Genomic DNA, 17,588 nt, shown 5'->3' with positions numbered 1-17,588 from the left:
AGTGCTTTTCCTTGGATTCCGACGTTTCTGAGGCGTTGTAAAAGGGTGCTATGACAGACCGTGTCGAAGGCTGCGGAGAGGTCGAGGAGGATGAGGGCGACTGTGTCTCCATTGTCCAGTAGAGTTCGAATGTCATCAGTTGCTGCAATGAGGGCAGTTTCAGTGCTGTGCTTGGCTCGGAAGCCGGATTGTGAGGAGTCGAGGGATTTGTTGGTTTCGAGGAATGCGGCGAGCTGGTTGTTGACCGCTTTCTCGATGACTTTGGCAGGGAATGGAAGGAGTGAGATAGGGCGGTAGTTTTTGAGTTCGGTGGGATCAGCTGTGGGTTTCTTCAGGAGGGCGCTGAGTTCGGCATGTTTCCAGCTTTCCGGGAAGGTTGCGGAGTTGAGGGAGCAGTTGATGACGTCTCGGAGGTGCGGTGCAATAATGGAGTCTGCTTTGTTAAAGATGTGGTGAGGGCATGGGTCTGTGGGGGATCCTGAGTGGATAGAGTTCATCAGACGGATGGTGTCCTCAGTGGAGATTGGCTTCCAGTCATTGAGGATGTTCAGGGGGGGTGGGGGTCCTGCAGGGGGTTGGGTGGGTTGGTCTTCAGGTCGGTTGTCGAAGCTGTTGTGGATGTCTGCAATTTTGTTGTGGAAGAATGAGGCTAGGGAGTCGCAGAGGGCTTGAGAGGGGGTGATGTCGTTGGAGTTGGCTGAAGGGTTGGTAAATTCCTTGACGATGTTGAATAGTTCCTTGTTGTTGTGGGCGTTGTTATCTAGTCGGTCCTTGAAAGCGGCTTTCTTGGCATTCCGAATCAGTTGGTGGTGTATGCGGGTGGCGTTTTTGAAGGCGTCCTTGGTGCTGGTGGTTGGGTCTTTTTTCCAGGCCTTCTCAAGGGAGCGACAGAGTTTCTTGGATTTCTTAAGATCATCGTTGAACCAGGAGGCCTTCTTGCTGCTTAGTTTGATTTGTCGTTTTTTCAGTGGTGCTAGGATGTCGGCGCTGTTGGATAGCCATTGGGTGAGGTTGGTGGCTGCTTGGTCTGGGTTTGAGGAGTGGGCTGGGGGGTTTTGAAGAAGCGATGAGGAGATCTGGTCGATGGTGATTTTGTTCCAGTTTCTTTGCAGAGTAGGTTGAGGATGGTTGTTGAATGTGGGCTTGTTGTAGGTAAAGTGAACGCAGCTGTGGTCAGTCCAAAGGAGAGCTGTGGTGTGGCTGAAGGAGACATGTTTGCTGGAGGTGAAGATAGGGTCGAGTGTGTGACCTGCGATGTGGGTGGGGGTAGTGACAAGTTGTTTAAGTCCTAGGTTGGCGAGGTTGTCCAAAAGGGTGGTGTTGTTGCGGTCGTTGTTCTTTTCAAGGTGAAAGTTGAGGTCTCCCAAAAGGATGTAATCCTTGGAGGGGAGCGCGTGTGGAGTGATGAAGTCCGTGATGCCTCCGCTTCAAATACAACGTGAATGGACTCTCCCCAGTTGGCCACATCACACAGTTTTAATTTCCCCTCGGACTGTCCTACCGCGCATCTAGTGCAAGGCAGAAGGACCGTCCTAGTCCCCAGGGGGGAAAGCACAACAAACAACCCGTCTGCCAGAGGCTAAAAAGACATCTAATACGGGCATCGGTCTCCTGTATCCCTATGTGTCCCGTCTTACGCCAGGCCCCTGCCCCCCCCCCCCCCCCTGCCCCCCCCCCGCTCGGGCAAATCTTCAAACCCGGGGGAAAGATCCACACCAGACACAAGGAAAGCTGTGTCCTAGGGGAAGGAGGGGGGGCAAGACGGACAGCCTGCCGCTAGTGTCAATAGAGCCTGCCCTGCTCGAAAGTATACAAGAAAAGCAACCCCGGGCCCCCCTAGAGGGAAAGGAAAGGGGCGAACTAGGGCGTGCGAGGGTGCGAGGGCATAACGCCGAAAATGGGTAGCAGGGGATACAGCGGAGGAACACTGCCATCGTGGGACAAAGCTGCGTAAGGCGGCATGAAAAAAGGCAAGAATAGTCCAGAAACTGCGGGAGGTGAACGCGAGCGAAAAGGTCAAAGTGGTGGCAAAATGGCCGGACCCTTGCGCCTATGTCCCCATAGGCCGGAGGCAGCTCGGGTCGCCAAGATGGCCGCTACCTGCTGCCCTTGCCTACATGTGCAGTGACCAAAGGCTGCCCTGGACACTAAAATGGCCGCTACCTTGCGCCCAAGCCTACGTAAGCAGTGACCCAACGCTACACTGGTCGCCAAAATGGCATCTGCCTGGCGCTGAAAATTGCATGGTCCTAAGTGCCAGACCCTTATATTACCTTGTAAATACCCCAAACATACAGGCTGCAATACATTACATATGGCCAAAATAAGGGCCACATGGTCAACCTCATTTCAAAGTCCCTGCCTCCTTTCTACCCAAAACTTAGGGGCTGATTACGATGGCAGGCGGACCTCAGTCCGCCCGCCATCGAATTGGGGAATGAGACCGTTCGCCTACAAAGCGGTGGCCCCACGATAGGCATTACAATGCAACCGCCACTACGGCGTTCGCAAGGCCTATCTTTTAAATTGGGGCAGGCGCTGTTGGCTGCATCACCCGTCGCAGTGTAAAAAAAGGGACATATCACTGCACTATGTGGCAGCGCCACATGGTGCTGTGATATGTAGGGGGCACCATAGGTGCCCCTCAGGATCCATGTCTGGGGGCCGGGGGGTAAAGGGGTCTGCTACGGGCCCCCATTGTCCTTTTCCACCAGCTTTTCTATGGCGGGTGAACCACCATGGATAGGCTGGTGGGTAAAGAACATCATAATCCCTACTGCGGTGCCTGGTAGGCAGTACCAGCATTGTAGGAACTACGAGCCCCTCCGCCACACAGGAGGGCTCAAGGAGCCCGTTTGGTGTGTGGTGATCCGTCGTTCCGACTGCCAGGGAACCACCCGCCATTGTAAGATGGTAGGTTCATTTAATTTACTTATTAGTCCCTAGTGTATAGTACTACATGGACCCAGCACCTGTAAATGAAATTCTACTAGAAGGCTGCAGCACTCATTGTGCCATCCATTAAAGTAGCGCTGTAAAGCATGTCTCAGGCCTGCCACTTCAGCCTGTAGGGCATTTTTTACTTTAAACAGTAAAGAGAGTTATTCCCTTGGCGGACTGACTCACGTTTCACAACCTGTATGGTTGTCTAGGTCACCTAGACTTAAGCCACTAAGTCCCGTATCACTCTAATACACTCACACAATAGTAGTATAAATCATTATTATTATTTTTTTTTTTATTCAAAGATATTGCACTTTTTGTTAAAAACAACACATTGCGCGCCTGCATTAAAAACACATTTACAATTTCAATAATACAATTTTTGTACACATAAAGATTAAAAACACAATAGCTCACAATCAATTTGTATGGACATTCATTGGCTGTAAAAAAAAGAAATTACATAAGGGGAGAGACATACAGACATACGTTGTTTGTCATTGAATTTTGCAGATTTGAAGACCTAACATAAACAAAACCTAAACCTGGACTCGCTTAATTTTTTTGTCTACAGGATAGATTTGGTCTCTTGATTATGCGGAGGTGGCGTTGACGCGTTTCGATGGCTTTTATTAATACTCTACCATCTTTATCAAGACTAAATGATCAGTCTCTCCTGTTGTTGGGCACTGGTTGGTTGCCACTGACAGAATTATCCTGCAGATAAACATATTTCAACGAGTGTCTTACATAGATATCACCTTACTTTTATGTAAACATCCTACATGTTATATTTACATTTACAAAAATACATTCTTTTTGTACATGAGACTGAGATAATCTTCAATCTTGTTTCACAACTCTACAATCCTCCCATAGTCATGTTTCCTTTTTTTTTTTTTTTTTATTGGAACACGGCAAAAATCAAAGTACACAGAATAGTCGTCACATAAGACATAATACATAGTTCATAACAAAATATAAGTCCCGCCCTATATTTGATAAGGAATAATACAAACATACGAGCATTATATACATACAAATAAGAAAAAGAGAAAAACTATACAATGGAGAGTATATACAAATTTACACTCAACATAAAGTCTTTAAACCTCATAAAAATCAGAAAAAGTCCCCCATATTTTCCATCCCAATCTCTTTCTCCGTCTAGATTCGGATAATGAAAAGAGACTCCACTCTAACTTATACAATTTATATAACCGGGCTTGCCATTGTTGAAACAGTGGAGGTTTTTCTTGAAGCCATTCTACTGCAATACATAATCGAGCTACTGTCATTATAAAAAAAATAAAGTATCGAAAACGATAGAGTTCATTATTTTGACTATCGCCAGGGATCTTCCCTAAGATCATCATAGAAGGGGTGATTTTTAAATTAACCTTTAAAACAATAGACACAAAATTTTCAATGTCTTCAATAAATTTTCCTAATATAGGACAAGAAAAAAAAATATGTACACTATCTGCATTATCTGCTTTGCAGCGAAAGCATTTGTCAACATGACCTCTTCCCCACTTTAACATTCGAGCAGGTGTGTAATATAAATCAAACACATTTTTGAAAAATTGAGCTTTTAGATTAGCAGACATCAATACATCTTTAGACAACAAAATCAAATTTTCCACTTCTATATCATTGTCTCCCAGTAGCTCCCTCCACTTTGCTTGTATTTTAACTAAATCATCAGGCTTCTCTTCCAAAAACATACGATAAAGAAATAGCTTCTAGGTAAACCAAATTCTCCACACATTTCAGAAAACGACTTACATTCTCTTGCACTCGAAAAAAAAAATTCCAAACACAACACCCCTTTTTTTTGCAGATTCCGAGCCGCTCCATCCGAAAATATCATAGGTAAAAATTTAACAGAAAAATATGGAGTATAGTATGACAGTTTCCTTATATCAATAAGGCGGGCTACCCACTTCCATATTTTAGCGAGAACCTTAAATCGTGTCCTTTTGTAGTAATTACCATCAATTTCATTGAAAAACATTTGTTTTGTGTGCGAGCCCATCAAGATCTCGAATATGGTGGGATAATTATGCATGTGTTCCATGGGATCTCTTATTAACAAAAATCTCATTTTTAACAAAAAACATACCACATAATATAAAAAAAAGTCAGGTACCCCTAACCCTCCCCTTTCAATAGGTAAAATGAGATGTTTCATCGCTCGCCTAGGTTTACCGGGACTCCAAATAAATTTACCACAGAGAGATTGCAAAGCCTGTAATTTGAGTTTCGAAAATTCCAAAGGTATCGATCGAAATAGATAGAGAATTTTCGGGAGGACATTCATTTTGATGACATTAGTCCTGCCAATGATAGTCAAGTACAGCCGCTCCCATTTCTCCAACGAAGTTTTAATTTTATGGAAAGCATTACTCCAATTAACATTGACCATTTCTTCCATATCAGTTTTAATACGTATCCCTAAATAAGTAACTTCTTCCACCACCCTCTCATCCTCCCAAATTATGGCTTCTGAACAGAGAATTTGTGTTTTAGTGGCATTGAGTTTGTACCCCGTTATCATGCCAAATTCCTTGGCTAACCTCTCAATTTCCAAACTAGCAGTTTCCGGGGTATCCGTAACTGCTGCTATATCGTCCGCGTAGGCAAAAACTGAAAAAGAAAAATCGGTAACCATAAAGGGGGGAATCAATATGTTCTGGCTTAATAACTCAATAAAAGGATTAATATATAATGCAAATAATATAGGGGAGCAGGGGCACCCTTGGCGAGTCCCTCTGGTAATATTCACCAATTCAGAGAGTCCGCCCAAAGTAGATATCTTAGCAGTAGGTTTGAGATAAAGTGTTTTTATAGCTTTGATATATCTCTGGCCAAAGCCCATTTTCTCCATTAAGATCCAGAGGTACTCCCATGCCACTCGATCGAACGCTTTTTCAGCATCTAATAGAAAAAGCGCTAGTTTTCGTTTGTTAACCGCAGCTAAATCAAACAGTGTGATAACTTTATTAATATGATCTGTGGTGCTCCTTTTAGGAATAAACCCGTGTTGGTGTCTGGACACTAAAGATGACACTACCCCTGATAATCGATTAGCTAAAATCTTTGAGTATATCTTATTGTCCACATTCAACAAGGATATGGGTCTAAAGGATCCAACACTATCAATGGGTTTATCTTTTTTACAAAACACTACAATTGTTGCTTCGGCCCATGTTTTTGGGGGATTGCCGTCTTGGGCTGTTAAGATTACCTGATGAAGCTCATTTTTTATAATGTGAAAAAAACGTTTATAAACTTCAACAGGCAATCTATCAGGCCCCGCAGCATTACCCAATGCAAGACTATTTACTGCGGTTTCCACTTCAATCAGAGTTATGGGTAACTCTATCTCATCAGCTAATCCGGGATCTAAAACCTTCAAATCAATAAACATCCTATCGTACCATTGATAATCAGAAACTACGCTGTCTTCCCTAGCATAAAGCTTTGCATAGTAAGTTTGAAAAATTCCCAAAATACCTTCCTGATCGTAATGTAAATTACCTTGGGTATCTTTCATTGCAGTTATATTCTGTGCAGTTTGTTTCATTCGAAGCCTTGTCGCCAAGGTGCAACCTATTCTTTCACCAAATTCATAACTTGTCAATTTTGAGGTTAAGAATTTTCTGCCAATTTCTTTATCCCAGAACCCCAAAATATTGGACCTGGCTTTAGTGACACCATTTTCCTCTTCAACCAAACCCATGTTGCCCAGTGCAATTTTTCTAGTTAAACAGATCTCTGCTTTACTCAAAGCTTCATATAACTTATCCAATTCTTTCTTCAGTTTCTTACGATATCCCATTGTAAAATTAATACATTCTCCCCTAAACCCTGCTTTAAATGTATCCCATACTACCGGAATATTGGCAGTACCACGATTTTCATCAAAAAAAGTTTGAATCCAACCCTGCATGTGTGTGATAAATTCCGTATTTAAACAAAGCTTGCGATCAAATGAGAAACTAGATTGTATCTTCCTTTTGGGTAAGTGATGTATATCTACGACTATTGGAGAGTGATCCGAAGATATTCGGGGATAGATTCTAATATTAGTACCTTCAATTAAATTACGCGGTAAAAAAAAATAATCTAGTCTTACTAACTTTTTATGTGGATAAGAATAAAATGTAAATCCACTATCCCTCTTTCTCAACATACCCCAAGTGTCGACCAACCCATGATCTTCTAACAAGTTCCTAAGTGCTGTGTACACCTTGGGTTTGCGTCCTTTATAAATTGCCTGTGCATCTTCTAAAATGCTGGTGATCAGATTGATATTAATATCGCCACAGATCACTATCGGCTGTTGAAAATTAACTAGCTCCGTGTTGATCTCTATCAGTGGTTCGGGGTCGTCCAAGTTGGCCCCATATACCGAGATTAAAGTAAATTGTCTATTTCCAAACTTCAATTCAACAATGCCCCAGCGTCCCTTTTTATATTCTAACTTACGTCCAACTGTTATTAAACTATCTCTGATTAAAATGGCCACTCCTCGTATCATACTGGATTGTTTGGAAACTGATACCAATCTGAAACCTAAATCCTTTAGAAGCTCCCTCTTACTCCATGGGATATTCGTTTCTTGTAAGCAAACCACATCGGGTTGTATATATTTTAACTCCGCTGCCACTTTGTGTCTTTTTATTAAATTGTTTAGACCAGATACATTCAAAGAACAAATCCTTAAGCCATTTCCCGCCATATTCGATCATTCCATCTCAACCCAAGTAATATAACCATCTTCTTTTCAAAAGAAAAATTATGTTGCCCTGTATTACGCTCAATTTTCTTCTCATCATGTCTTATGCCTATATCTTCAACATACATTAGTCGTGTTCCAAATTTTTTTCCCCTTTTATTTTCACCCTCCTGTGCCCCTACCCCTCCCCAAAAAGCCACCCTCCCTCTGCCCCCCCCCCCGCCACCCCCTTGTATCCCCCCCTTCACTGAGGCTTTAGGACTGATGGTCCTGTGATGAAAGTTTGTCCTCCCCCCTACCACCCCCCACAGAGTTTCCAAACATCCAATAATCAAACTAAATCATTGCAGGTGAGAAATTATCAATAATCCTGACTATTTACGCATTTGTCATTTTAACCCACAGACCGGAATCATATTGATAACAAAAATTATTTGGCGGCAGCTTCAGTGGTAAAAAACCTGGTGCGTTCCTTGTATATAATTTTAAGCTTCGCCGGAAACATTAGATAAGCCTGCGCACCTTTGCCTTGAAACTGTGCAATAAGTTGTCTAAAGTGCCATCGTAGCTCAACAGACTGCTTACATAAATCCGGTCTGACAAAAAATTCACAATCACAGCCTTTACATTTTTTGTCAGGGCGAGCCTTTAAGAAAATCTCCTCCCTAGCTAGGAAGCTGTTAAAGGCTACTAGAATTGCTCGAGGTTTTTTATCTCCGGCATTAGCCCTAAACGGGAATCGATGGGCCCTCTCAACCTCCCTATCCCAATCCCATCTCCCGGTCTCTGGCATAACAGATTTTAAAAGTGAGACAATAAATCCTCGTACATCCCTTCTTCAATTTGCAAGAACCTCAAGTTGTTCCTACGTGATCTATTTTCAATATACGTAAGCTTCCAATTAATATCCTCTTTGGTCGCCAAATGCAATTCAATAGTCTTTCGCTGTTGACCCATCTCGTCCTCTAATGAAGATATACGTGCTTCAGCTTCCGTTGCTCTAGTGACAAACTCAGTATGTGACTTGACCAGCCTTCTCACAGAGTTCTGCAATTTCTTACAAGAGTTTTGTACTTTAATACTGTCCTCACGATTCTCTTCCCTATGTTGCATCATAGTTTGGTATATCAAGTCTAATGAGATGTCCTCAGAGCACTCCGCACCCTTATTTCCATCGACTGTACCTTCAAGAGCTGACTCTTTATTGTTTCTATCCAGTCTAAGCCTACGGATAGTACTAGGACCAGTAAACTCTCTATCAATATTCTCATCCATATTCTCATCCATGCTGCTATGAAGACTGCAGCCATTTTCCTCCTCCAAACCACCGTCTGGTCCACCATCTTCCATGCTCATACCTCTAGTTTACAGCTCAACCAGACTTTCTGACGAGGACATAGAGTGCTCTGACAGAGAAAAGAAATCTGCTGAGTCAGTTTCTCCTGCCATTGATATAGCTAAATCAGCACTGACCACTTTCTCATGTTGCACCTCAGAAGTTGCAGGCACAGAACTCTCACTTGAACATTCTTTGTCCATTTATTATTATTATTATTGTATTTCTTATATAGCGCCAGAATCGACCCCCGAAGGGGTATCTCCGCGCTTGCCTTGGGAACCCGTCCTGGTTTTTCCCTGTGAGATAGCCCCTACAGGGCATCCCCAAGGTGAAAGCCAGGCATACCGCCGCGGGGGGCCGTTGTGGAGATTAAGCAAGCTTAATGCCCAGAGTTGCAGAGTGTGAACCCATGATTAGGTCAGGCACCGAAGCGAGAATTATCGAGTCCGTGGACATTTGAGCTCAACACCCTGCCGCGTCGGGAATCGAACCCTGGTCCCGGGTCTGACCTCTGCTTCAGGGTCTGCCTGCTCTAACCAGTGAGCCACACTTGTGTGGTCGTATCTTTTAAAGCCACATCATTGCCTCCATTAGCGAATATATTGGAGTCTGTCGCTCTCTCATTAGCCATAGTTTCCACTGCTGACCTTGAGACCAAACTGGAATCAATCACTTTTTCCACAAACACGGCCGCCGGAGCCTCTACCACTCCCCCGGCTGATTGCTGCAAGTTTAACGCTAATGTATCCACCGCTTTAGTTTTCAAAGCGGTAAACATTCCAGGGATTTTTCTGCGATCGCTTGGCTCCCCCTCTCTCCCTAACAACTTTTCCACCACTGTACTGTTCGTACTCACTACGGGAGGAGGGGGGGTCAATTCAGCGGCAGCCGTCCCATCCGTTGTCTCAGCCGGCGTTTCTGGCGTTTTGTTCGACGCTCCCTCCGCTCCGTTAATCACTTCAGCTGCGGTGCCCTGTCCTCGCGCTCTCCTGGCTTTCAGCCGCATTTCTCTAGGCGAAACACTCAATGCAGCACTATGCCTCCACACGCCGCTCTCACTGCTGTACTCCACAGTATCGAGTGTCGCTCTAGCTTGCTTTGAGCGGAGGTCCGGCTTCCTCTAGGTGCGCTGCGTTAACTGCGTTAGGTGTGCAATCAGGAACCTTGTGTAGCGCGCCCGCTGCCAAAACCGTCGCCACATCCAGGTCAGAACCGCTCCTTATGGAATCATGAAGTGCCAATACGACTGTAAGCTGATTTTTATTTCGAATTTTAAGCGATGGGTCCAATTTTCTTCTGCATTCTCACCGCATTACTTCCACTCTGTGGGGTCTGGCAGGAGCAACAAACTTACGCGTCCGACTCGGACGCCATCTTGCCCGTCGAGGAACCCATAGTCATGTTTCCATAGTACGATTTGGGACCCTAGGTAAAATATCTTTGAAATATTTTTTTTTTAAAATAAATAATGAGTTATACTACTATTGTGTGAGTGTATTAGAGTGATAAAGGACTTAGGGCCAGATGTAGGTCGGTCGGTAACGGCCGAAAATCTGTATTTTCGGCCGTTACCGACCGGTTTACAAGTTTTGGCATGTAGGGGGCAATATTTTACCGAATCGGTAAAATTACCGATTCGGTAATTTTACCGATTCGGTAAAAAAAACATCGGTAAATTTACCGATTTGAAGCCACCCATATGTAGGTGGGACTCTTCAGAGTCCCAGGAGCCTTAACGAATCGGTATTTTACCATCAAAAGCAATTTGATGGTAAAATACCGATTCCGGTGTGCATGCACATGTGTGCATGCACACCTATGTCATGTGACAGGCAGACCTGCCCTTAGGGCAGGTATGCCTGCCACATGGCACCTGTGCCTGTTTTGGGGGTGCCAGAGGGTGTCAAAGTGACACCCCCTGCACCCTTGTGAATTCTTTAATTACCGATTCGGTAAATACCGAATCGGTAATGCCTAATCATTCCTATGGGCTTCAAAGCCCATAGGAATGAATGGGCATTACTGATTCGGTATTTACCGAATCGGTAATTAAAGAATTGTTAAGGATTCGGTAACGAATCCAGATGTTGGGACCTACATACCATTTACCGATTTTGAAATACCGAATCGGTACAATTCGGTATTTTAAAATCGGTAAATGTTTTTTACCTACATCTGGCCCTAAGTGGCTTAAGTCTAGGTGACCTAAACAACCATACAGGTTGAGAAACGTGAGTCAGTCCGCCAAGGGAATAACTCTCTTTCCTATTTAAAGTACTCTATTCCCCTGGTTGTTAAGGGGTCTCTCTCAATTTTCGAAACAAGGGCATTTTTTACTTGCCATTTTGACCTGGAAAAAGAAACTTTTTGCCAGGCGTAAGCCTCATTTTTTTTAGTTCTTAAAAGTCCACCCCTGAGGTAGGCATTAAAGGCTCCTAGGGCACGTTGCCTAGTATTTAAATAGTAGGACATGTGTACTTACGTTTTACATGTCCGGACAGTGAAAAACTCCTTAAGTCTTTTGTTTAATCTAGCAAGGCTAACGCTCCCATAGACGAATACTGGATTACCTTAATACAATTAATAGGTGATAATTTCAGTTTGGTAGCAGATGGAGAAATATGTCTTATATGCATTTGATTTGCAATTTAAAACCCTCTTCAATGGTGAAGATGGATTTCAAATTACTTTTCTGGAAATGCCACTTTAAGAAAATTTGGCATTTTTCTGTTTAAACCAGACATGACTGTTAATAGCTTTCCTGTGGCGTGATGTGTATTCCTTCCAGATGGGACAAAAAGGTTCCTGGGTTTAGAGGGAGGGGGCCTTCATGATAGTATAGATGGCAAAGAGTTGTGCTGTGCTCTGATTACACTTCAAAGGAACCTACAACACAGCAGCCGAGAAGAAACCTGATGCTAGGCCTGCCCTTGCCTTTGTCGCCCTAGCTAGATTGGAGCCAAACCCAGGAAAGAGGGAGGAACTGGTCACTACTAGTTTGGGAGTAGGTCTGGTGGTGACCCCCCACACCCCCCACACACACTAGCACTAGTTGCAAACATGGCATCATCAGAATCTACAATCAGTACACTCCTGGACCTATGGAAGATTCTTAAGAAGGACTGCCCTGGTCTCTGAAGAGCACACTGAATCTGCTTACTTTGAGCCCAGGATCCCAGAAGAGACTCCAAAGGTTAGTTGGCTGACCTCCTGTTTGATTTCAGGGAAACAATCTTCCAGAGGCCTTCCCTGCAACTGTCCAGTTGACCAGCACCAACTGGACCTGTCTGGACACTGCTGCTGGCTGCTGCTGAAGTGAGTCCTGACCCCCAAGACCCTTGGCTGGTGTCAGTATACTTTTCCAACTTCCAAATCGCAAGAACTGGACTTCAGTGAAAATAAAGAGGTTATTTGCTCTTTACATCAGCAACAACTGCCTGTGTCTTCCACCAACACGATGCTCCGACCTGCTCTTTACCACAGTGAGACTGCTAGCATCTCTCATCAATGTGAGCCTCTTATGGATCTCCTCACAATCCCCACCAACGTAAAGCTCCAGCTCAGGCTCTTTGCTTGGAACTGGACTAAGTGACAAGGTAAACTCTCTACGGGAATGTGTCTGTTTCTTGTATGAGACCCATGCTCCATCACTGTCAGCCTGAGCTTTTGACTTTGACCCTGTCCGCGCTACCAGATAACCACAAATGATGCTTTGGGCATTATTTTTTTTCCTGAAACTTTATAAACTCATAACTCTGGTTATACTTATTGAATTTTTGTCGTTTTGATGTCATTGTACATATCAGAAATTCCTCTATCTTTCTAAACTAGTTTAGGGTTTTTCGGGTGTTATGTTTATCCTTTATTACTGTTTGAGCACTACATAAATACTTTATACAATGCCTCTAAGTTATAACTCACTGCTATTGTGCCAAGCCATCAGAGGGTTAAGAACAGGTTTATTTAGTGACTTTTGTTGATAAGGATTGTGCTTACTATTGGAATGGAGCTCACGCCCCTCACTTCTAATGTCCCAATTTCTGGAGTTAGGTAGTGAGAGAGCTAGGGGTTACAGAAGGGTGAGGTAGTGAGTTTGATGTGAAGACGAGAGAGAAATGAGATTTAGAGGTGAGGCAGAGTGGGGAGGTAGAGAAAGGTCTACAATAGAGGCCAAGACAAGTAAGCTAGCCTAGACATGAAGAAAGAGAAAGGTGAGGTGGGGTATAGATAGCAAGGAGGTTGTCCCAGAAGGGAAGTAGATGGAGGAGATGTACGTGGACATCCTATGGAAAAAGTGCAGTGAGGTAGAGACAAAGGGACAAGGAAGAGAGAGGTGAGATAGAAAGAGGAAATTGAAAGAGATAGATAGAGATATAGGCACAGAGAGTGATAGAGTGAGCAGCAAGGCCTTAGGGAGAGGTAGAGATGAAGGTGAGTGAGGTATTTTGAGCATATTGAGAGAAAGGTGAGGTAGACAAAGGTAAGCTTAAAAAGAGAGGGTGAAGGTACATAGTAGTAGTAGAGAGAGATAGAGAGAGAGAGAGAGAGAGAGAGAGAGAGAGAGAGAGAGAGAGAGAGAGAGAGAGAGAGAGAGAGAGAGAGAGAGAGAGAGAGAGAGAGAGAGAAGTTGAGACAGGGTTAAGAGAGACAAGGTGAGGTGAAGTAAAGAAAGAGAAATGACACTGAAAGACTTTGAAAAGCCACCAAGTGCCTGAGAGTGTGAGGGCTAAGGCTAGGCACACATTCAAACAAAAGGGCAGATTTAATTTTGGGCATAATGCATGATAGCAACCAAAGTTGCTGTGCAGAGTTGTGCAACAGGGAGAAAGCAGCACAGAGGCACATTATTAAAATAGCTTGCTGCTGCTCACTACCACTACACTAGAGCACATCCTTTGTATCACTGTGCAGAGGTGTATGTGTGCTCTCTAGTACAGGATGTGCGCTGGAAGCCACTCTTACAGTACAAAATCCTATACTTAGATACATTCTTAAACATTCCACAGATTGTAGATGTGCTGTACCGTCCAGCACATCTGCAATTTGTGGAGATTTACAGGAATCAATGAATGTGCAATTATGCTGAGAAAAGGATACCTTTACAGTCCATCAAAAACTTTTGCGCCAGAATGTAAATACCCTTGCAAGCCTGTACTGCTTAGCATCACTTTGAATGACTTTAACCTGTAGCAAATCCTTAGTGAACGTGGCACCCAGTTTCTGTTAAGCTTTTCCACATTTCAAATTTAAAATGTTGTTTTTTATGAGCAACTTTATTATGGAAGGATTTTTGCCTGCCCACTAACTTTACCAGGAGGGGGCCTTAGAAGGTGGGAGTCCTGGGGAATTGCCCACTTTGCCCATGCCTTAAAACATCTCTGAGCAGGTTAGACACTGAATTCCACATAAAATGTTATTGGAAGTTAAAAAAAATCTACATAAAAAGACAAAAAGAAATGGTTCTACCAGTACATGTTCAATCTTTCCTTTGGTACTGTTGGGTTGTCGGAAAGCAGGCAGCTCGAGCTTTTGGATGTTTGACCACCCTTCGTTTCTGAAGGTTTAACATATAATTCAACATTTTTTGGCATCCCAAATGCTTGAATGAACCAAAATGAGGTAATGCATTCAAAGCTGTTCCAAACCGGGGGCCCCAAAATATATCTTGCCAAGGGCCCCAGAAATCCTTAAAATGTCTGGAACCCAACCATCTAGATATACATAAATGTTAAACCTTCATTTCCCAAAGACTACTGAGAGAAGTTGACTCAAATCACAAAAACATTCTGGGTAAAGATCTTGATTTCTGCCAAATTTGGAATAATTCCACTTAACTATTTGGGCTGTAACATTGTTCGAACATCCCTGTGGAAATTGAATTGGAAAATTGCGTTTGGGGACTCCCCCTTTTTCTCAACCCCGCTTGAGACGTACTAAACTGAAACTTTCATGAAAGGAGCTGAGGTGGATGAACTTTTTGGGGGAAAGTTTCTTGTAGATTTGTCTAATGGTGGCAAGTTGTTAGTACACCAAAACATGTGCTTCCTATGGTAACTGTAGCGTCTTGTGAGCTAGAGATGATGGGACTCTTGGGCCCTGATAGACTCTGTAGAACAGTGACGTAAGTGCTTGGGTGTGGGTGATAGAATTCATAATGTAGAATGTTCTGTTAACGGTTACACGCGGAGGAATGAAGATGTGTAATACCAAGCTCTGTATGTGGCATGATCCTGTCCATGTACCCAGGCTGGGAAAGACGCTACAACTGGTGACAAGATAGGGGATTACGTAAACACAGTGACCCGAAGAACCAAGAATGCTCTCCCGGAGATTTTGCCAAGGTCCAGCAAACTGCTTGTGCATGCCATGTGTGCCTCAGTCAAAGTTAAAATCGACAGTTGGTTTATGTGGAGGCGAAGCACTACTCCAGCCATTGCAGGGTCTGAGAAGGAAATGAAAGCATTACGGAAGGTTTTTTGTCCTCGGCTGGAAATTTGCTAGCAAAATCGAGACAAAAGATACTGCACCACGGCCCAACATAGAGCTGTCATTCATACAGTACGACAACATTACAGAGTACGGAGAAGCGCCAAGGGCAGTAATAGCAGAGTGCCAAGAAGCACTTAAAGTAAAAAACATTTCTAACACAAAGGAACACAATAAGCGGCAAGATGTAGTGTGGCAAATGAAGGGACAAGACTGTGTACCGAAGTATGTGAGTGATAGTAATTGAAAGACCGTGTACGAAAGTATGTGATCGATGGCAATTGAAAGGTGGTACGGATGAATACATCTGAGTTATAAGTCTAACTTATAGTCTGAAAGCAGTGCATGAATTATCATTTAAAAAGATAACTATAAGTAATGAATGTGTTGTGCTTGTGTAGTTTAAGGTGTATTTTGCACAGTAGGATAGAAATAAGTGTGTAAATGGTGCATAAGTGGTAAACTTAAGAGATACATTTATTTCTAATGTTTGTGGAGTGTAATTTGGGTTTGAACAGCAAATATAAATAAAGTTTTCCTAACTATAACTGGTGTGTAACCTTTGTTACTTTTTTGTGTGCATTTCAATTGTCTTTCCAGTGCTAGTAACAATTTAGTAATATTCGTCCACTTTAGTTTAATGGAGTAGAGTGTTATTGAGTGGAGCGTGGTACAATATAGTGATGGATAGTATTGTGAAGTGTACTCTGGGACAGTATATTGTGGTATAGTGAAGTTGCGGAAAGTGGAATGAGGTATAGTGGAGTAGATTATAGTGGAATACCATACAGCAAAGTGGTGTTGAGTGGAGGCGCATAGCCTGAAGTGGCGTACAGTGAACTAGGATACAGTAGAGTGGGGTTTATTGGAATGGCTTAGAGTGTAGTGGTGTACAGTGCAGTAGTATGGAGTGGGGTAGCATAAATTAGAGTGTGGTAAAGTTGATTGGCATCCTGTAAATATTGTAGAGTGTATGTGCACATACTCTAGTTGTGTAGAGTGAAGTGGTATATACTGGAGTATTGTACAGTTTAGGGGCATATATTGGAATAATGTGTACTGAAATAGCATACAGTGGATTGGCATACAGTGGAGTGTGGTACAGTGGAGTGGCGTACACTGAAATAGCGTACACTTGAGTGTGGTATACTGGAGTGCTATAGAGTGGAGTGGGGTAAAGTTGAGTGGTGCACAGTGGGCTTGCGTAAAGCAGAGTGTGGTACAGAGAAGTGTTGTAAAGTTAAATTATGTCAAATGGAGTGGCCTATATTGGAGTGCTGTATGGTGCAGTGGTGTGGAGCTTTATACTGTAGACTACAGTGGGGTTGAGTGTAATACAGTACAGTGCAATAGTCTTTAGGGGAACAGAATAAACTGTAGTGAGATAGAGTGAAGTACCATATAATTTTATATTGTTTACTGTAATAAAGTTGAGTTTAGTGATGCTAACTATTTAGACATAGAGTGGAGTGCTATATAGTGGAGTAGCGTTCAGTACAATGCCTTCCAACTCAATCAGGTTAATTATAGTCGCGTACAGTGAAGTTTGGTTTAGTGGAGTGTGGCAGAATGTACTCTTGCAAAGTGAAATAGCAGAAGATGATTGTGGTACAGTGCAGTGGCACATAGTGCATTTCAGTACAATGCAGTAGCCTACAGTGTAGTAGCAGAGGTTGGAATAGTATACACTCTAGCAGTGTACCATCAAGTGGGCAATAGTAGAATAGCATGTAGTGGAATACCGTAAATTGGAGTAGGGTACAGTGGAATAGTGTTAAGTTGCGAGTAGTACAGTTTAGGGGCATCCAGTAAACTGGCATACATGAAAGTGTAATAGAATACAGTATAATAGCGTAGAGTATAGTGGTCTACATTTCAATGGTGTACAATCCTTGGGTTAAGTAGAGTGCAGGAACGCACAGTGGATTAGCGTAGAATTTAATACTGTAGCGTTGTACAGTGTAGTAGCATACTCTAAATTCTAGACAGTACAGGGTCACAAACTAAACAGTTGGACAGTGGAGTGGTGCAAAGTGGATTGTGGAAATTACACGAAATGTAGCGTTAAAGTGTGTG

This window comes from Lissotriton vulgaris, chromosome 3_1 (genome assembly GCF_964263255.1).
Source record: "Lissotriton vulgaris chromosome 3_1, aLisVul1.2, whole genome shotgun sequence".
Lineage (NCBI taxonomy): Eukaryota > Metazoa > Chordata > Amphibia > Caudata > Salamandridae > Lissotriton > Lissotriton vulgaris.
The sequence above is the reverse complement of the archived record's forward strand: the minus strand, read 5'-3'. Positions refer to the sequence as shown.